At 43.3% G+C, this 21,957-nt stretch overlaps 1 protein-coding gene across 1 annotated transcript in view; it reads left to right on the top strand.

The window, feature by feature from the left end:
• VOPP1 (VOPP1 WW domain binding protein) overlaps window positions 1-21,957 on the top strand; it is a 113,191-nt gene that overhangs the window by 57,649 nt on the left and 33,585 nt on the right. The window lies entirely within an intron of this gene.

The following is a 21,957-nucleotide window of genomic DNA, read 5'->3' as shown; positions in this document are numbered from 1 at the left end:
CACATTTATCATTATTCAGCAAAAGTGAGAAATAGTTATCAATCCTTATCGCAAGGATAAGGATTGAACTATTTCTCACATTTATTAAAAAGGGAACACAGAAACAGCAGTTCCGAAAAACTGCTGTTTCTGTGATAGAAAAAATCATACTTACCTCCCTCTTCGGACGCGCTGTCTCGGGATCTCCTCTTCTTCCTTCAATTGCGCATGCGCACAACGTCCCCACTCTGTCTCTGCAACTATCGTTGCAGAGAGAGCGCGCTGAGTGACAGGGAGGGATCATGTGATCCCTCCACACATGCGCTGTCCAGCTCTGCTCATCGGAGCAGAGCTGACAGCAGTGGATTTCTTCAATTCGGATGATGTACGCCAGCTTCAGCTGCTGGCGTACATTATCAAGACAAGTTCCCGAAAAAAAACATTTTTCGGGACTTGTTAGATTGCGGCCAGGAGCAGTCACCATTCTGACTGCTCGCAAAAACGATCAGGAGTGCAAAGCAGCAGATATCCATGATATCTGCTGCGATGCACCTTTAATAAATTTGCGGAGGGCACATCGGGACTTTAATTCCACGGTACGTGCACAATAGTGCACTACCGTGATTTGTTAAATATGCCCCTTAATGTTGCAATTTGCGCCATTAACTCTGATCCCCACAGCGCAATGCCATAAAACGCAACACTTGCCATCTGAAAGGAAAAGTTGGCAACTATGGTATACAAGCCAGTAGAGAAGGGATGATACCCTGATACCACACACCAATCTGCTGCTCAGCATCACTGATGTGTGGCTGCAAGCAAGGTGCTACAGGGACATCACCAATAATGCGGCTTACCAGAATGACGTGTGATTATCAGGGACAACCCCTCCTCTGACCGGCACCTCTATATGTGGGAAGAAGTGAAGGAGAAGAGGAGTTACAAGAGGGGGGAGGGAATAGAAAATGAATGGGGTGGACAGCATGAATTTCAGGACAGAGCTGTGGGGGAGGAAGGAATTACAGGGGCGGGTGAGAGGCAGTGGAAAGTAAATTACTCAGGAGGGTGGATAGAATGAATAATGGGGAGGTAAGACTGGTGGAGAAGAAATTAATTAAGGGGGGAGGTGCTAGGGGAAAATGAGTTACACTATGTCATATACATATATACTGTAAGAATTTGTCTAAAGATGACATAATCAGGCCGATGTCAACAACAGAAACACACGCAATGTAAGCCAATACAAAATTCAAACTACAACTGCCTACTATTTTTTAAAAGAGTCACACATTTTCAGATATATAAGCAATACTTTTGCATTTTATTTATACAAAGGAAAAATCACGGTGCCAATATGTAATATAAGTCTACTGGAAATCAGTGCTTTTGAATTCTAGAAGGATCTTCAATGATGCGGTTTGGGGTAAGTGTGAGTAAGTTAGGGAAATGGGGGCAGCACAGTTGCACAGTGGTTAGCATTGTTACCTTACAACTCTGTGGTCATGGGTTTGGTTCCTACCAGGGCCCTGTTCTTCCCTTGCTTGTATGGGCTTCATGCAGGTGCTCCTGTTTCCTGCCACAGTCCAAAAACATACTGGTAGTTTAAGTTGCTGCTGATAAATAGACCTATGTGTGTGCATGGTACAGAATTTAGACTGTAAGCTTCAAGGGGGCAGGAACTGATATGAATGATTATACACCAATCAGCCACAGCATTTAAACCACCTGCCTAATATTGTGCAAGTCCCTCTCATGCCACCAAAACTGCTCTGACCCTTCAAAGCTTGGACTCTACAAGACCTCTGAAGGTGTCCTGTGGTATCTGGCACTAAGGCATTAGTAGCAGATCATTTAAGTCCTGTAAGTTGTGAGGTAGGGCCTCAATGACTTGTTTTTTACTTCACATCCCACAGATGCTCAATCAGCTTGAGATCTGGGGAATTTAGAGGTTAAGTCAACACCTTGAACTCTTTTTCATGTTCCTCAAACCATTCCTGAACAATTTTTGCAGTGTGGCAGGGCGCATTATCCTGCTGAAAGAGGCCACTGCCATCAGGGAATACTGTGGTCATGAAGGTGTGTAATTGGTCTGCAACAATCTTTAGGTGAGTGGTACATGTCAAAGTAAACATATGAATGCCAGGACCCAAGGTTTCCCAGCAGAACATTGCCCAGAGCATCACACTGCCTCTGCCCGCTTGCCTTCTTCTCATAGTGTATCCTGGTAACATGCCTTCCCCAGGTAAATGACGCACATGCACCCAGCCGTCCACATGATGTAAAGGAACATGTGATTCATCACACCAGGCCACCTTCTGCCATTGCTCCTTGGACCAGTTCTGGTGCTCACATGCCATTTGTAGGTATGGGGTCAGCATGACCAGTCTACAGTTATCCAGGCATATACGCGCAGCAAGCTGTGATGCATGGTGTGTTCTGACACATTTCTATCAACTTTTTCAGCAATTTGTGCTACAGTAGCACTTCTATGGAATTGGACCAGATGGGCTAGTCTTCACTCCCCATGCGAATCAATAAGCCTTAGGAACCCATTACCTTGGTGCCAGTTCACAGGTTATCTTTTTTTGGACCATTTTTGATAGGTAGTAACCACTAGAAACCCCACAAGACCTGCCGTTTTGTAGATGCTCTGACCTAGTCACCTAGCCTTTGCTAGTTGCTTTAATCCTTACACTTGCCCATTTTTCCTACTTACAACACATCGACTTCAAGTAATGACTGTTCCCTTGCTGCTAATATATGACACCCCCTGACAAGTACCCTAGTAACGAGATAATCGATGTTGTTCACTTCACATGTTAGTAGTTTTAATGTTGTGGCTGATCGGTGTAAATTCTCTGTACAGCACTGCATAATATGTTTGGTGCTATATAGGAAAGCAATAACAATACTAATAAAGCTCATGGATTCTTTTAATGCATTAAATTGGAGGTATCAACATAATTTTCACAAAATTCTATGGTATTTGTACATACCTCTCGGTGAATAGACTGAGGAGATGCTTAGGAATCAGGTGGTAGGGGCTCTTTTTGGTGAGCTTACTGTCACTCACCGGACCGTGAGTGCCTCTTCCCGGACATTTAGGAACCGTGGCCGTCCACCATCCTGAGGGTCTGCGCATGCGCAGCCCTTTTCTATACTTCAGTGTATACCCCTTTAACTCAATTGGCAGATCAGGCAACACTCCCTATATTAAGCACCTGTGGTCAACACCACGTTGCCTGATCTTGGAGTCTCATTCCTCATGAGTCTCTGAAGGTGTTCCTGTATTACTCGTGTATTCAGCGCTGCTGATTCCTGTGGTTTCCAAACCACTTCTACTACTGTGGTTCCTTACCACTTCTACCATCAACTGTATCATCAAGTCTGTTTGCTGATTCCTATCTGCTGCCTCCGTGCACTACAGTCTCCTGCTGGCAACTCGCCTGTGTTCAACATCGTGACTGCCAGCTGATTACTATCCGCTGCCTCCGTGCACTACAGTCTCCTGCTTGCAACTCGCCTGTGTTCATCATCGTGACTGCCAGCTGAATACTATCCGCTGCCTCCGTGCACTACAGTCTCCTGCTTTCAACTCGCCTGTGTTCAACATCGTGACTGCCAGCTGATTACTATCCGCTGCCTCCGTGCACTACAGTCTCATCTCATCTTTGCTGTGACTTCCTCGAGCCTGCCGCTTTCATTACCATCTGCTACACTTCGTGATCAACAGCTCCTGCCCTGCGCTGCACTCCTGTTTCCCATCGCTGTTGGTTCCTGTGGTTGCTACTGGTTACCTCCGTGTGCCGCTGAGTTCTGCTGCTGTGGTCAGCGCTATCCTCCATCTCCTGCTGATCCACTCTCCACGCCGTCACGTGTTCCACTGGTCTCTACCCTCCTGTCAGCATTTGATTTGTATCTCATCTACTACCCTCTGCTGGATCATCTCCATTCTCCTGGGTCTCCTATGAGTCCAGTTCCACGTGTTGCTGACTCCTGTGAATTCGTGTCCCTGTTGGTCTACTCACCTGTGCGCTGCACCTGCTAGACCGCTGCCTCACCTATCCAGGGACTTCCTATCCAGGCGGCCTCCCGCCGCTCAGGTACCGCTGCTATCCCATCTGACTGCTACTGCTGAACCACGGTATGCATACTTCTCATTGACTGTGCTGTGTATTGCATATCTTGCTGGACTGTGTTTGGTTCTCTCTGGAGTCTGCTATCCGCTGAGTCTATTGCCATCATTGACTGTGTTATAATTGTGCTGGACTACTTCAAGAGACTTTCTAGATTGCAGACCTGCTCAGTCATTTATATCTATATGTATATCTATATTGTGCATATTACTGTGGATCGTGTATAAGGTGCCTGTGTATATCCTGTGTTGCAGTCTTCCCCTGTGCACCTCCTCACATATATATTCAGTGGTACAACTTGCTGATGGCAGACCACTGATCCCTGTTTCCGGTATCACCTGTTCCATCATCCTCTCACATAGCAGTGGTACAACTTGCTGCCGCAGACCACTGACTACCCGGATACCTCCACTTGGATTCCATTCCTTCACTCAGACAGCGGTACAACTTGCTACCCGCAGACCGCTGACTCTCATCACCTCCTTGTTTCTGTTGGACATTCCTCCTCCCTATAGCAGTGGTACAACTTGCTATCGCAGACCACTGACTATCTTCACGTGTCCTTGTCCATACAGTTCCTTGTGTATTATTACCTCATTATTACCAGTGTTGCTAGTCATAGACTTTCCTGAGCATCTCATCGGCCATCATTTCATGTTCCGTGATCACCTAGCTACCAGAGTACTCGATTACCATCTACATTGCTCTGGTAAGCCTACCATCTGGTGATCCCTGGGTAAAGACTCCTAGTGCCCGTGACAGTAAGATCAGGCCATGACAGACCCAGATGTGGAACCTACCGCCAAAGAGATGCTGCAACATCTGGTTAGCCGTGTGGAGCAACAGGATGCCCGCCAACAGCTGTTACTTCAGTGTTATCAGTCATTAACCTCCCAAGGAACATCTGGACAGACTGTGACAGCTACTACTGAAGCTCCTGTGCTTTCCTCCGTTTCCCCATTGCCATCCCAGGTGTCTACAGCTTCCACGCTTCACCTGCCTACTCCGTCAAAGTACGATGGAGACCCCAAAACTTGTAGGGGTTTCCTTAACCAATGTTCAGTCCATTTTGAGCTCCAACCTCAAAATTTTTCTACCCATCGTTCCAGAGTGGCCTATCTTATCTCTTTGTTTTCAGGACAAGCCCTGGCTTGGGCCTCCCCTCTGTGGGAGAGGAACGATCCAATATTACAAGATAGTGCCAAATTCATTTCTACATTCCGAAGTGTGTTCGATGAACCAGGTCGTGTGACCTCCGCTGCTTCCAGCATCCTCCGTCTGCGACAAGGATCTCATACTGTAGGCCAGTACGTCATTCAATTTAGGATCTTAGCCTCTGAACTTCAGTGGAACACTGAAGCCCTAGTTGCCGCCTTCTGGCAGGGGCTTTCCGATAAAATTAAAGATGCACTGACTACCCAAGAGCTTCCTTCGTCACTTGAAGATTTGATCTCTCTATGCCATCGTGTTGATATGAGATTTCGTGAAAGAGAGGCTGAGAAAACGACTTCTGCTAAAGCACCTCTTCGCTCTAACCCTCAATTTCGTCCAGTGTCACCCGCTGTGATTCCCATGGAGATAGGACGTTCCAAGTTATCTTCTGAGGAGAGGAAACGAAGAGTCAAGAATAGACTCTGTATCTATTGTGCTGATTCCACTCATGTCCTCAGCTCCTGCCCTAAGAGATCGGGAAATGCCAGGCCCTAACTAGTTCTGGAGAGGTGAAGTTAGGGTCCCTGGAGTCCTCTCCATCGTCTATGAAATCTAAAGTCTGCGCTTTTGATGTGACTATTTCCTTTGCTACCAAAACCTTTGAGTCACAGGCATTGATTGATTCCGGAGCAGCAGGAAATTTTATTTCCAAATCGTTAGTAAATCAATGGTCTCTACCAGTGATTACCTTAAAAACTCCCATTACTGTGACGGCTATCGATGGATCACGTCTCATCAACGGTCTCATCACCCAGAGTACGTCTCCAGTAACCCTTCAGATTAGTGCTCTGCATCATGAAGAGATATCGTTTTTAATTCTTCCTGTTACGACAAGTCCGATTGTCCTAGGCCTTCCATGGCTTCAGTGTCACTCTCCCCAGATTGACTGGCGCACCCCTCAAGTCACGTCTTGGGGGTCTGAATGTCACCATCATTGCCTTTCCCAAGTCATTCCTCTCAAGGTACAGCAAGCTTCCATCTCAGCTATTTCACCAGGACTCCCTCCTCAATATGCTTCATTTACCGATGTTTTTGATAAAGCTCAGTCTGAACGTCTTCCTCCTCATCGTTCTTGGGATTGTCCGATTGACCTTCTTCCTGGCAAGACTCCTCCCAGGGGCCGGGTCTATCCACTCTCGTTACCTGAAACTCAAGCTACATCTGAATATATACGGGAGAACCTCCAGCGTGGGTTCATTCGACCTTCCACCTCGCCCGCTGGAGCTGGGTTCTTCTTTGTCAAAAAGAAGGATGGATCATTACGCCCTTGTATAGATTTTCGTGGACTCAATGCCATTACTATCAAGAATCGGTATCCCATTCCGTTGATCACTGAGCTATTTGACCGCATCAAGGGAGCCCGTATTTTTACTAAGTTGGATCTTCGTGGTGCCTACAATTTAATCAGAATTCGTTCCGGTGACGAATGGAAGACAGCGTTTAACACCAGAGACGGGCATTACGAATATCTGGTAATGCCTTTCGGGCTATGTAATGCCCCCGCTGTTTTTCAGGGCTTCATCAATGAGATTTTTCGGGACTTATTATATGTATGTGTCGTCGTCTACCTGGACGACATATTGATTTTTTCACAGGACCTGCCCTCTCACCACCAACATGTGGCAGAAGTCCTCTCCAGGCTACGGAAAAATTCATTGTTCTGTAAATTAGAAAAATGTTCATTCGAATTACCCCAGATTCCATTCTTGGGGTATATAGTTTCCGGAGTTGGCCTGAAGATGGATCCTGACAAAGTAAATGCTGTACTACATTGGCCCCAGCCAACTACTCTTCGTGCGATCCAGCGTTTTTTAGGTTTTGCCAATTACTATAGACGCTTCATTCAAGACTTTTCTTCCATTGCATCTCCTATTGTGGCCCTGACTCGAAAAGGGGCTAATCCTAAGCAATGGTCAACTGAGGCTATTCAAGCCTTTCAAACATTAAAAGAGTCCTTCTCTTCGGCTCCAATCCTTCGACAGCCTGATGTGACACTCCCCTTCTTCCTAGAAGTAGATGCCTCTAATGTGGGCTTAGGAGCTATTCTCTCCCAACGCTCGGAACAGCAAAAATTCCACCCTTGTGCCTTCTATTCTCGGGGTCTCCTACCCGCAGAGAAAAATTATACCATCGGGGACAAGGAATTACTGGCTATCAAAGTCGCACTAGAGGAATGGAGATACTTGTTGGAGGGAGCTCGCCATCCGGTGACGATCTTCACGGATCATAAGAACTTGTCATATCTCCAGTCTGCCCAATGCTTGAACCCTCGTCAAGCAAGATGGTCTCTTTTCTTTTCCCGTTTTGAATTAATAATTACCTTCAAACCAGCTGCCAAGAACAAAAAAGCTGATGCCTTATCTAGAGCCTTTGTTACGTCCTCTGATATAGAAGAGGTTTCCAACCATACCATTCTAGACCCCAAATGTATCTCACTGGCTGCTTCATCCACCAGAACGCTACCATTTGGGAAGACCCTTGTGCCTCCTATACTAAGGAGGAAAATCCTTTCGTGGTTCCATGCCTCTCGCTTTTCTGGACACGCCGGTGAACACAAGACTTTTGAGATCCTCTCTCGAAGTTACTGGTGGCCTTCAATGAGGAGAGACGTCAAAGAGTTCATTGCTTCCTGTGAATTATGTTCGCAATTCAAATCCTCTCGCAGAACCCCAGCAGGGTTGCTGCGACCACTACCCATTCCGTCCAAACCATGGACCCATATTAGTATGGATTTCGTTACTGACTTACCACCTAGTAAGAACCATAACACTATTTGGGTGGTAGTGGACAGATTTTCGAAGATGGCTCATTTCATCCCTCTGTCTGGTTTGCCTTCCTCGTCTATCCTGGCTGAACATTTCATTAAAGAGATCTTCCGTATTCATGGATGTCCATCTGAGATTGTGTCTGATAGAGGAGTACAATTCGTGTCCAGATTCTGGCGAGCCCTTTGTAAAACCTTGGGCATACGATTAGCACTCTCATCTTCTTACCATCCGCAATCCAATGGACAAACCGAACGTGTCAATCAAGATCTTGAGACTTTTATAAGGATATTTTCATCAGCCAATCAAGACAACTGGGTAGAGTTACTCCCTTGGGCTGAGTTCGCCCATAACAACATGTACCATGAGTCATCATCCAAAACTCCATTTTTTGTGGTCTACGGTCACCATCCGTCTTTTCCGGAATTTCCTGCCCTCCCGCCCACCCAAGTTCCTGCGGTGGAAACTGTTTGTCAGACTTTTAAAAATATCTGGTCTCAGGTCAGAACCTGTTTAAAGAAGACATCTGTCAAATATAAATCTTTCGCTGATAAGAAGAGGCGGGCTATTCCACCACTAAAAATTGGAGATCGTGTCTGGTTATCCACAAAAAATATTCGTTTGAAGGTTCCATCCATGAAATTCGCCCCTCGTTTTATTGGTCCATATAGGATCATTCAAGTTATCAATCCAGTATGTGTGAAACTCCTTCTTCCTAAGAGTCTTCGGATTTCTAATGCCTTCCATGTATCCTTGCTCAAACCTCTTATTATCAACCGTTTCTCAACTCCTCCCTCAGCTCCGCAGCCAGTTCAAGTTCATCAGGAGGAGGATTTTGAGATTACCGAGGTACTAGATGCAAAAATTTCGCGAGGAGTCCTCCACTTCCTCGTTCATTGGAAGGGCTTTGGTCCTGAGGAGCGCTCTTGGATCAAAGCTGAAGATCTTAATGCTCCTGCCCTTTTGAAGAAGTTTTACTCCAAAAATCCGGACAAGCCCGGTTCCAGGCGTTCTGTGCCCACCTTTAAAAGGGGGGGTACTGTCACTCACCGGACCGTGAGTGCCTCTTCCCGGACATTTAGGAACCGTGGCCGTCCACCATCCTGAGGGTCTGCGCATGCGCAGCCCTTTTCTATACTTCAGTGTATACCCCTTTAACTCAATTGGCAGATCAGGCAACACTCCCTATATTAAGCACCTGTGGTCAACACCACGTTGCCTGATCTTGGAGTCTCATTCCTCATGAGTTTTTGAAGGTGTTCCTGTATTACTCGTGTATTCAGCGCTGCTGATTCCTGTGGTTTCCAAACCACTTCTACTACTGTGGTTCCTTACCACTTCTACCATCAACTGTATCATCAAGTCTGTTTGCTGATTCCTATCTGCTGCCTCCGTGCACTACAGTCTCCTGCTGGCAACTCGCCTGTGTTCAACATCGTGACTGCCAGCTGATTACTATCCGCTGCCTCCGTGCACTACAGTCTCCTGCTTGCAACTCGCCTGTGTTCATCATCGTGACTGCCAGCTGAATACTATCCGCTGCCTCCGTGCACTACAGTCTCCTGCTTTCAACTCGCCTGTGTTCAACATCGTGACTGCCAGCTGATTACTATCCGCTGCCTCCGTGCACTACAGTCTCATCTCATCTTTGCTGTGACTTCCTCGAGCCTGCCGCTTTCATTACCATCTGCTACACTTCGTGATCAACAGCTCCTGCCCTGCGCTGCACTCCTGTTTCCCATCGCTGTTGGTTCCTGTGGTTGCTACTGGTTACCTCCGTGTGCCGCTGAGTTCTGCTGCTGTGGTCAGCGCTATCCTCCATCTCCTGCTGATCCACTCTCCACGCCGTCACGTGTTCCACTGGTCTCTACCCTCCTGTCAGCATTTGATTTGTATCTCATCTACTACCCTCTGCTGGATCATCTCCATTCTCCTGGGTCTCCTATGAGTCCAGTTCCACGTGTTGCTGACTCCTGTGAATTCGTGTCCCTGTTGGTCTACTCACCTGTGCGCTGCACCTGCTAGACCGCTGCCTCACCTATCCAGGGACTTCCTATCCAGGCGGCCTCCCGCCGCTCAGGTACCGCTGCTATCCCATCTGACTGCTACTGCTGAACCACGGTATGCATACTTCTCATTGACTGTGCTGTGTATTGCATATCTTGCTGGACTGTGTTTGGTTCTCTCTGGAGTCTGCTATCCGCTGAGTCTATTGCCATCATTGACTGTGTTATAATTGTGCTGGACTACTTCAAGAGACTTTCTAGATTGCAGACCTGCTCAGTCATTTATATCTATATGTATATCTATATTGTGCATATTACTGTGGATCGTGTATAAGGTGCCTGTGTATATCCTGTGTTGCAGTCTTCCCCTGTGCACCTCCTCACATATATATTCAGTGGTACAACTTGCTGATGGCAGACCACTGATCCCTGTTTCCGGTATCACCTGTTCCATCATCCTCTCACATAGCAGTGGTACAACTTGCTGCCGCAGACCACTGACTACCCGGATACCTCCACTTGGATTCCATTCCTTCACTCAGACAGCGGTACAACTTGCTACCCGCAGACCGCTGACTCTCATCACCTCCTTGTTTCTGTTGGACATTCCTCCTCCCTATAGCAGTGGTACAACTTGCTATCGCAGACCACTGACTATCTTCACGTGTCCTTGTCCATACAGTTCCTTGTGTATTATTACCTCATTATTACCAGTGTTGCTAGTCATAGACTTTCCTGAGCATCTCATCGGCCATCATTTCATGTTCCGTGATCACCTAGCTACCAGAGTACTCGATTACCATCTACATTGCTCTGGTAAGCCTACCATCTGGTGATCCCTGGGTAAAGACTCCTAGTGCCCGTGACACTTACCTTGGACGTCTGCGCTTGACAGGAGTTTCTTAGGGATTGGTGCTGCCGTTACGGATTCTTCGGGTGTTCCGTTTTCCGATCTTGTTGTTTGTCTTTTTGTTTTTGCCGTGGCGCAGGAGATGCTTAGTTCTTGTTGACAAGGAAAGCGCCACACCTAGTGATAAAAGCTCTACAGCGTGGTAAGCAATTCCTGCACATAGGTTAGTGAAAGACAAGTATTGTATTTGCAGAACCAAACAATACAGGATTGTATTACTGCAACACAGGATTGTGGGTAACTGAATGGAAATGATCATCTGTAATAGAGTACACTACTGACAGGAGATACTGAAGATTATTTATAACAGTTTATTAGTGTAGCGTTGAAGATGTATTTATATTCTACTGACTTGAATTTTCAGAGAAAACTCCCAGGTTCCCTTTCCTTCTTTCTAGCGGTCCTGGCACTTGTAGTTCTACATGCACCAGCATTCCCAAGTAGTTTTATGACTGCCGAGTCTTGTAGCATTTTATTTATGCAAGGGAAAACCAAGGTGCAAATAGGTAAGTAGTAATATAAGTCTAGACTTGCATGGTCTCTCCCAGGAGAATGGGGGCAATAGGAATTCTGTTTTTCGTTTGGTTGTTTTTTGCTTATTTTTTTTAGATGATGGACAAGGCACTTCTCTTAAATAAATGTCTTCCCCATCCCTAACTCTTGCACCTTCAGCATTATTTTCACTGATGACTTTGATCAGCACAAAGGGCTGAAACTTGATAGTGATGTGATGCAATCTGCTTGAAAGTTAGAGCAAGAGGCCATGCTGTGAAGTTAGATGACAACATACTAAAAAGAGGCTGTAAATAATAATGAACTATAAACAGCAGTTGCAGGAAGGTGATACTAGTTGTGTTCACTCATGTCGAATCTAAATCAGATTGATCACCTGTAAGGGGAAGTTTATCAATTATGAGCTCATCAGCTGGAGATAATTAAATACACTGAATGGTTTGCATGTACAATAAGCTCTGCTTTATTAGTTACAAGTCCATATCTATATAGCAAAAATCACGTATTACAGAAAACTACGCCCCTAAAGGTTGTAACCACTCATGCTCCCTTTACACAGATGTTACTACATTCTCTCATTTTCACACAGGAATACTCCCCAGGGGGGAGTTGGCTTATCTCCTGTCTGCTATGTCCAAGGTTATAAGCATAGCCTTGCAAATAATGAATTACTCCTACAAACCAGCTGTATCGAATCTGTCTTTAAACTACAAAATGGCTATAAGGCAACAAGATGGCGTCAGCTTAGCAAAATCACATTTCTCACTCATCACCATGAAAACATTTCTGTTTTGCATATTACCATGCTCCTTTAATATAACATAACTGTATTAGTTACACTTTACTTAGTTATGATCATTTCTATTAAGTAGTGGGCTCATATTGATATATTTCCAGATGGGTTCTTCATAGTTCAGCCTTGCTTATGTGGGCAGTAAAACAAACCCCACACCTCACATCTGTGACCAGAATATCAAATTGGGTCCATGTACCTTCTCCAGGTAGGTCATAACTTGAAAATTATTGGGACTGTTAGAGGTATGAAATCCATGCAGAAGACTTAGAAGCTCATTCAATAATATGGTGCAAAGGGCAAAGCAGTAGTATAATATGTTGCAACTATTCACATATTCATATATCAACAATTTAGTGTAGTAAGACTAATAAAAATGGGTATCTCATCAGTGCTATGTGTTACAATACTTGTTCAATGTATACAATTCTAGTGAATAGGTTACATGGTTCAATTGGCCTTTATGAACATATAACAGATGAACAGTAACATGATTACAAGCCCTAGAAATCATGTACTGTACATAATAGACATATTGTGCCTGATTCATCTTCAGAAGCAAGTCCCTTTGCATGCTGTATTTTGCATGAAATTGCTCTGCTCATGTTCCAGAGCAAGACTTACGGCAACTCTGATTGCAATTCTAGTCCAAACGTAAATGACTCTTCCGACTGCCTACAGTGGAACAGTTTAGGAAAGGGGTTGACGCACGCAGGCAATATACAATAACGGTGTGCCAAGGTCGACCGCACATACATTCAGTCGATTTAAGTTCAGGGCATCACTTATGTACGGGTTTTCAAGCCGTATCACTTGCACCAGATCCAGAGCAGGTGTAAGTGCCAACTGATAGTGATGACTGACACGTATGCAATCCAGGACATGGGTTTCCAAGTAATAGAAACTATAAAAATCCATTTTATGTTTAGTATGCATTAAGAACATCATGGTGATATGTATTTCATGTAAAAAAAACATTTTTTTTCTTTTTAGACATATATTTTTATTATTGATTATAATATTAAGAGTTGTGAATTTATTTGCTAAAATAGTTTTTTTTGCATGCATTCTGATGGGACTTTATATTGCACATATGCATGTGCCTATCCTGCACTGTGTTGTGTCTGACTGCACACAGCAATTCGGAGGATCGCGAAAGTACCGAGCTGGCTCAGCTCGGTACTTGGAGTTTGGGTGTGTTCGGTTTTTGGGGAATCGAGTCTGAGCATCTCTAGTAATTACCTCCTGATGTGAAGTGGGATTGCTTTTTTTTTGCCAATTCCAGGCTTGTGGCATGTAGACAGGAAAACAGAGCATATCTAGTGTAATACTATTTTTAAGATAAAATATAACTGGTAAAATATGCACTGGTAGACATTTCATAAAACCGGTATCTCAAGGAACATTATCCTAGACACTCATAGAGACTATCCGGTATGAGTGTTTAGGATATCTGTTTTCCTGTTTACATGCCACGGGTGTTGGAAGATTTGGAAATCAAGACACCATATATTATCCAGCTCCTTCTTGATGTGCCCTTCATTTCCAGCTGTTTGTAAGCAGATTTCCTAAGGGACTCTACTCTCTGTGAAAAATTCACCAAAGAAGAGGGTTTTAACAATTTCATACCCATTTGGAAGAAGGGTCTATATTATTTTGGGGTTTCCACTTAGAACTTCTTTAGTTCACTTGTGATTTTGTATTGTTGTGCTCAGACAGTAGTACCCTATGTTTGTGTATGTTTGGGGAGATCTCCCTATGTTTACGTGTAAGTCACGGTGAATAAGATATACATTAAACACACAACACTTTATATATTCAGCAAGTATACAAAAGAACCTGTCCTCCCTGTCTATGCACAAAGTCTATTTTATGTATCAGATTAATAGTCTTCTATTGTTAAATCAAACAGCAGAACATAAAATAGTTTCACTGCCAGCAACTGGCAGACATTTCAGGAAATGAATTGGGTGAACTTAGTCTATTTTTACAGACACACAGTAGTAAACACAATAAACTGACAACAACCTAAAAGAAGAAAAATGACAGCCCTGCCCAAAAATGGTGAATCTGTATACTCTGCATATGAGATAAACTAAATGCGTAAACCATGAATTCCTTAAATAGCAAAATATACAGCAGCTGGTAAACACTAGGATGGCTTTCCTATGCAGATGGTTATGAGAGATGAAGATCACAGATCTGACGGTAAGTTGTGTAGGTGCCTACACATGAATCTACATGCTCATCTGGACTTTCTGATTTTGGTGAAATTGTTACAGAAAGAAGTAAGATTGCATAGCCAAATTTACTTCACTCTACAATCATATTCTCACCTCTGCCAACATGACAATTTAATGAGACCAAAATTATTTTTATAGGGAATTCATATAGTCCAATTTCAGTAATTTATATTGAAAAGTAAAACTAAAAGTAAGAGGGATAGAGAACTACCCTGTTTTTTCATTGTCACATCAGTACATTTTTATGTTCTTATTACATTGGTATGTGTGCTCCTATACATGTATTTTCCCGTATACAGTGCACTTGAGAGATGCAAAGGGCGTCCTTAAGAAAGCATTAGCTGACACCCATCTCCGGCACCTTAAGGACTTGTAACAAAAAAGTAATTTTGTCCAGTTTAAGGGTTATTCAGGCAACCACTAAACCAGGAATGTCTAACTAAATGAGCACTTGCCCCTCCTTGAAGTTCATTTAAATGTCTCAACCCACAACATGAACTTACAAAATTACAAAACACAGGAATCCATTGCAGTTATTTCAACCACCCACTCAAACAAATTCGTAGTCAATTTAGATGTTAAAAAGGCCTTTAATCACCTCAGCTCATACAGTTAATGAAATTTCAACACTTTGGCCCAGCCGTTCAAAACTTGATAGGTACCATCTTCTCCAATCTTTTGTAAAGTAAATAATGTTTATTTAAACACATTTACATTGCAGAGAGGAATAAAAAAAAAAAAAAGGCCTGTTCTCAACCCCCTTTACTTTTCAATTTAGCCCTGGATTCATTAATTTAGTTTTTTATGTTTTTTATCGGGAAACTTTCAAGGCATTAAGTAGGAAATTAAAGTCACAGCCTTTGGGGATGATTGATTAATTTTTACTGCAAATTCTAAACCAACGGTGGCCAACCAGAGACAAATAATATATATAGGTACTGCAAAGAGCTAACTTTACCTTTTATATATGTGTGCATATACATGTACCTAGTATAAACATGTGCATTCATACCGTACACATATACATTGAAACTGTAACATAATTTACAATATCGTGCTAAGCAAAAAAGAAAATATCCAACATTGCCAAAATCTTTAGAATAATCATAAAATCAGCATAGCTCTGCACTGCACATCTCTTCCTTTACTACCGTGTCCATTGAGGGAGAGTTCAAAGGGCCACATATAGTCTCTTCACAGTAGCTCACACTGCTACTCTATCCACAATCCTTCAGACATCTTAATGTGCCCCTCTGACCTCTTTACATGCCCACTGGGTCTCCTCACATGCCACTTACATGCACATCAGCCTCCCCCTGGGTCATCAGACCTCTCCACATGCCATCAAATCTACCGAAATATCTTAAAAATGCCCATCAGATATTCCCACATACTGATCAGACCTCTCCATATGCCTTTATACCTCTCCACACGCAAATCAGACCTCCCCACCTGCCACCAGATTTCACCACATGCCGCTTACATGCCATCAGACCTTCCCACATGCCCCTTACATGCCCATCAGCCTCCCCACATGCCACTAGATCTTACCACATGCCCCTTAAATGATATCAGACCTCTCCACATGTCCTTACATGCCCATCAACCTCTCTACATGCCAGGAGATTTACCCAAATTTCCCATACATGCCATCAGTCCTCCCCACATGCCCCTTACATGCCCATCAAAGTCCCCACATGCCACCAGATGTCCCTTACATGCCGTCAGAACTCACCACATGTCTCTTACATGACCATTAACCTACCCACATGCCACCAGATCTCACAACATGCCCCTTAAATATCATCATATCTCCCCAAATGCCCCTTACATGCCCATCAACCTTACCACATTCCATCAGATGTCCCTTACATGCCGTCAGAACTCACCACATGCCCCTTATATGACCATCAGCCTGCCTACATGCCACCAGATCTCACCACATGCCCCTTAAATACCATCAGATTTCCCCACATGCCCCTTACATGACCATCACCCTTCCAACATACCATAAAATCTACCCAAATTTCCCATACACGCCATCCTACTTTCCCACATGTCCATTACATGCTCATCAACCTCCTCATACATGCCATCAGACCTCCCCACATACTCCATACACGCCAATCAAACTTCTCCACATGCCTACAGACCTACACACATTCCATCACATCTCCCCAAATGCCATCACATCTCCTTACATGCCCACCAGCCTCTTCACATGCCACTTACAGGAGCCACATTTCAAAGCTCAAAGTGCCACATATGGCTCTAGAGCCACAGGTTGGCCAACCACTGATCTCTCAAGCCTAACCACCATTTTTCATACTCTCTATTGCTCTTGCAAAATATATCTCAGTGTAGCAAAAGGGCAGAACACAAATCCACATCTTCAGGACTCCCCACACAATACCTAATATCGTCACTCTATGGGCTATATGTATCAAGCTGAAAGTTTCCCTCAGGTTTGAAAAGTGGAGATATTGCCTATAGCAACCAATCAGATTCTAGTTATTATTTATTTAGTACATTCTACTAAATACTAGAATCTGATTGGTTCCTATAGGTAACATCTCCACTTTTCAGGCGAGCTTTAAAGTCTCGGCTTTATACATTTACCCCTAAGAGTAGTATTTAAGTCCAGCAGCAAATAAGTAATATAACCAGCTATTCTTAACTGAAATTCCTCCACTCCAATGCACCTTGTTTGAACTCTCCTTTAATGGCTGCTGTCTTCCACTCTGTCCCAAATGGCAGCTTCAGGCTTCTGTTTTTTTTCTCTCTTCACAGTATCTCTCTCTCACTGCTTTGCTGCTGTCTCCTCTCTCTGCTTCATCTCTGTTTTCTCTTCTGTCTCAAACTCAGTGTCTTCCTCACTCAACTTCTCTGTCTACACAGACTCCTCTCTCTGATTTTCCCTAACACACTGTGACTCCATTCCTCCTGTTTTGGCGCTTTTTGCTCTTCCATTGAGTAAGCATATACATTGGGCTGATTTAACTCCTCCTCTGGTCTCTCCCCAGCAGAAGTGGAGCTTGTTGGGTGATGTAATTTTCCTCCTGACCTGGCGCATGCACAATGATGCCTTTGTTACATACACAGTCTTTATAGATATGCAGACATATAACAGTATTACTGTGAAAGCCCAGCAAAGTGATCAGTGATTGTTACCGCAGTCCGTGTCTGAGGATACTGTGTAAAGCTATATAAATAGCATACAGCTGCAAAGCCAGATATCAGGAGCCAGCAGACTGTTAGTAGCAAATTCAGGAATCTTGAATCAGGAGACTGTAAATTGCAATTCCAGGTATCAGAATCCAGGAGACAATAAGTTGTACATCCAGATATCAGGAACCAGGAGACTGCTGAATGCAGAGTCAGGAACTGCTTCATGCAAAGCCAGAATCACACAGGATAAAAATACAGGAACCAGGAAGCTAGTGTGTAACGCTATCATTGCCAATCAATGTAGGACAGGTGAAAGTTAAACCTTCCAATCAGCAATCAGAGGGAGACACCCCTGAGCTGCATAGCAGATCTGAGTAGCAAGCAGAAATCAAAGCAGATGAAAACATAACGACGTATCTGAAGTCTATAGTCTTTTCACATCTTTATTTCCAAGACACACAACAAAGCAACTCAGATGTTTGTAAAGACGTTTCTGGTCATCAGCTCTCAATCTAACACTTTAAACATTATACTTTCCTATGCTAAATGCAAATATCAATATGATTACAATATGAGCTGATTGTCATGTGATAGTTGCACACACAGTCCAAGTATCTTGCACCTTACAGAAACAACTTGTCGTTTTCTGCTTAAAATATATTCAGTGACAATCTGTTCTCTGGTTAGTCCTTAGTTCACAAGTAAATTAGTCTTCAGATATCGGAGACAGTTACTGATATTCTACCTATAAAGACATCTTTGCAAATACTGGGTTAAGCAGATTTAATTTGATATATTTACAATTGTATTACAAAATTGATCAATATATCAAAAATGTCTAAACTGTGGTTCATATTTGGGTCCAAGCTCATGTTCATCATATAACTTGTCAACTCTAATTTACAGTAGACTGAATGAGAAAAGAAAGAATATAAAACCATAATAATTTATCCATCAATCATGTTTTACACACACCTCCTTAAAAATGTAATGACTACAACATAGGTAATCTTTATTCATTTGGCAGAGCCTGGAAAATTGGGTGTGAGAGACAATAAATTGCAACCTACATGTTCTCCTAGATACGCAGCTGCGTATTTTTCCAGTATTACGGTACCTCAACATTGCACAATTCTCCTTGCACCCCTACTTGGGGCAAAAAGAAATCCGCATTATTACAGCACCGCGGAGTGCCTTCACGACTGTTCTGGTGGCACTCTGCGACTAATTAAATTCCCCCCTCCCAAGCCTGTTTCAATGTTGAGGTAAATTCAGAAAAATCCTCCCATCAACCACTAAACAAACAATTAAGAAAGCTTTCAGCATTCTGTGAGATTGTCCCTCTATTGTTGTCTGGCTTTTCGTAAAGTTTAATATACCTTTGAAAAATCCAATGAACACCTCCACTGGTATAAAGTCCATGCACTGAGAATCCAACTCCATTGATGGATCCCTAATTTCAAAGACTAGGTGACCAATTGTTGTTTAGTTATGTTATGATGTTAGGTTTATTGCAGCTCATATATTCCATAAAACCAGGTCTTTTGCAACATGTGGAGAAACATCAGGACTGTACGGCTGGACTATCCAGTAATGTAATGTGTATGTTGTCACAATGACAATTCAGCATTCTTTCTACTGAATGCATTTCCAAGCTGCTCTGCTGTTGTATACACAGGGTTTTTGTGCTCCACCTTACACCACCGATGCCCAGGAGAAATCTGGTGCTGCTAGACTTGCGCTGTGAATTCTGGGTTGCAGCAGTGCAGCCTCTGCACAATGAGCCACAGATTCAGTTAACAACCTACTGAACACTTTTCATTATCACTTCATCTGTGCAGAGCTGCACCAGGGAGTGGCCTAATGACCTGCTGCCAGGGCCATCTTAACAACATTATGGGCCCCCAGGCAAAGCAGTGCACCGGGGCCCCTAGATATAGATATAGATATAGATATATATAGATACAGATATAGATATAGATATATAGAGATAGAGATAGATAGATGTACTTGCTCAGTGACCCTTGAAGGTTTTTTTTGCAGGTTTTTTTCTTTTGCAGGATTATTTATTCTCATTAAGAGCCATGCCTATGGGGCCCCCTTGCCAGTGGGGCCCCCGGGCAGCTGCCCATCGTGCCCAATGGAAAAGATGGCCCTGCCTGCTGCTAGTAATGCATTGTCCGCACTGGAGGCTTGTTACCACAATCTCAGCCTTACATAAGAAGCTTACTGTGAACAGCACACTGCCTGTTTATTGAGTTTGTCTCTGTGAACCACTATGGATCTTGGCTGCCTTTCTGTGTTTGACACCTGGCTCTCAGATAACTATCTCTGTGGCTCTAGATCTCTGGCTCTGGACCACTGGCTATTCTCTGGACTTGTTATTACTTGAGTCCCCAGAATCACCCAGAGTACTTAAAAGTACAGTTTACCTTTTCTTACTAAGATTGTTCCTACTTTGGATAATCGCTGATGAGAGCTCAGCGATTATAATTGAAGACACAGTATCAGTTTGTACAGGTATTATTTACAGGTGGTTATACATACATTGACATAACTTGTATATTATGATAAAACATATATTTATCCCAACATACTACCAAAAGAAAGTCCTACAGCATTCCTAAAAATATGTATAGATAAAATGAATTTGGATAAGTATTCAGAAGGAGTAGTGCCTTCAGCACAGCTGTCATGCTCCAGTAGAAGAATTATACGTTTTTCCTGGTACGGCATAGAATTAATGTGTGAATTGATCTGGTCATAAAGGTGTGAAAGACCTCTGTTTATGAAAGAGTGAAGAAGTAAAGAAAATTATCTTATCTATTTATTATCTATCTCCAGGTTAGCAGTGATGCAGGAGTGGCTAAAAAAAAGCAGGGAGCAGAGAGCGTCCCAGCTGGGTGACAAGCTCCATAGTAACATCTTGGCAGTAGAGACCAATCAGAGCCACAACAGGAGAGTAAATGTTACTTCCACCACACTTATTGTCTGTCTAGAGAAATAATACCATTTACCACAGCTGAAGTTTATTTTCTCTTTGTCAGTCCTGCAGATCATTTGATTATCCACTGCAGGGTGTCTAATTAGCATCCAATGGTGTGGGAGTTGTTTGTTAAAAGGCCTTATGTATTCCCTGCCCAGGGAATGTTTTTAACCAGGGAGCTGAGAGATTAGTCTGATGCAGTTAATAAAAGCTGAAAGTAGACAAAAAAGATAAAAGATTCTCTAATACAGCTCATGCAAACATGTTCTGCCTAACACTCATGGCTCATACAAACTGGCACGACTCCTTCCACGCAGTACAAAATTCTCTGCAACTGAGCATCCCACTTCATTTCCTATTGCAGTTACCTGTGCTGAATTAAATCATTGTTGAGAAGGGTGTTTTATTTAACATCAATTCATTCATTCAGCACAAGTAACAACTAAGGGCCTGATGTAGAGTCGGACGCAATTTATGGTTAACCCATAAATGTAAAATGCATCCCTTAATTTACACAGTATTCCAAGTCAAACAGATCTTTAGATCTGTGCAACTCAGAATACTACGCAAATTGCACAAACACACCTCTTTATCTGCCTTATGGGCCTGTGTGCATGATACACTTAAGTGTGTCAGTCACAGAGGCTCTGTAAAGCAGATTGCTGAATAAATAAATGAATGTAAAAAAAATGAAAAATAAAACAGCACAAGGGTTGGTTAAGCTGTTTGGGCGGGGGTGCACGGCTTTTTATTTTAAATTGAATCACGTTGCACCTGTATAAAACACGCAAAAGATACATTTTCTTGAGAGCTATCGGCGGCTGTTTTCAACTCAGCAAAGCGTGTAATGTGTGTGAACTCGTCTTTACATTGCTAGACTCGCCCACTACCTTTCCCTTTCCACCTCTCTAAGCACAGAGAGGTGCAAGAGGGAGATCCGTCTCTGTCTGAGTATAAACTGAGACGGATCCTTGGCTAAAAGTGTTTTTTACACTGTTCAGCTGGACTTGCATCTGACTCTACATCAGGCCCTAAGTTGGATGTTTCAGAGCAGAGCATATTGTAGTGGGTGGAATAGATCATTTTGGAGGGTCTGTACAAATGTTTGTTTGCAGTTAGTAAAGAGTTTGGAAGTCCTTTGTTTGTTAAGGATCCTGTTATCATCATCCTCATTTATTTATATAGCGCTAATTCTGCAGCTCTGTACAGAGAACTCACTCACATCAGTCCCTGCCCCATTGGGGCT

The sequence above is a fragment of the Mixophyes fleayi genome, chromosome 5 (assembly GCF_038048845.1).
Source record: "Mixophyes fleayi isolate aMixFle1 chromosome 5, aMixFle1.hap1, whole genome shotgun sequence".
Lineage (NCBI taxonomy): Eukaryota > Metazoa > Chordata > Amphibia > Anura > Limnodynastidae > Mixophyes > Mixophyes fleayi.
Note: the sequence above shows the minus strand (reverse complement) of the source record. Positions and strands in the feature narration are given on the sequence as shown.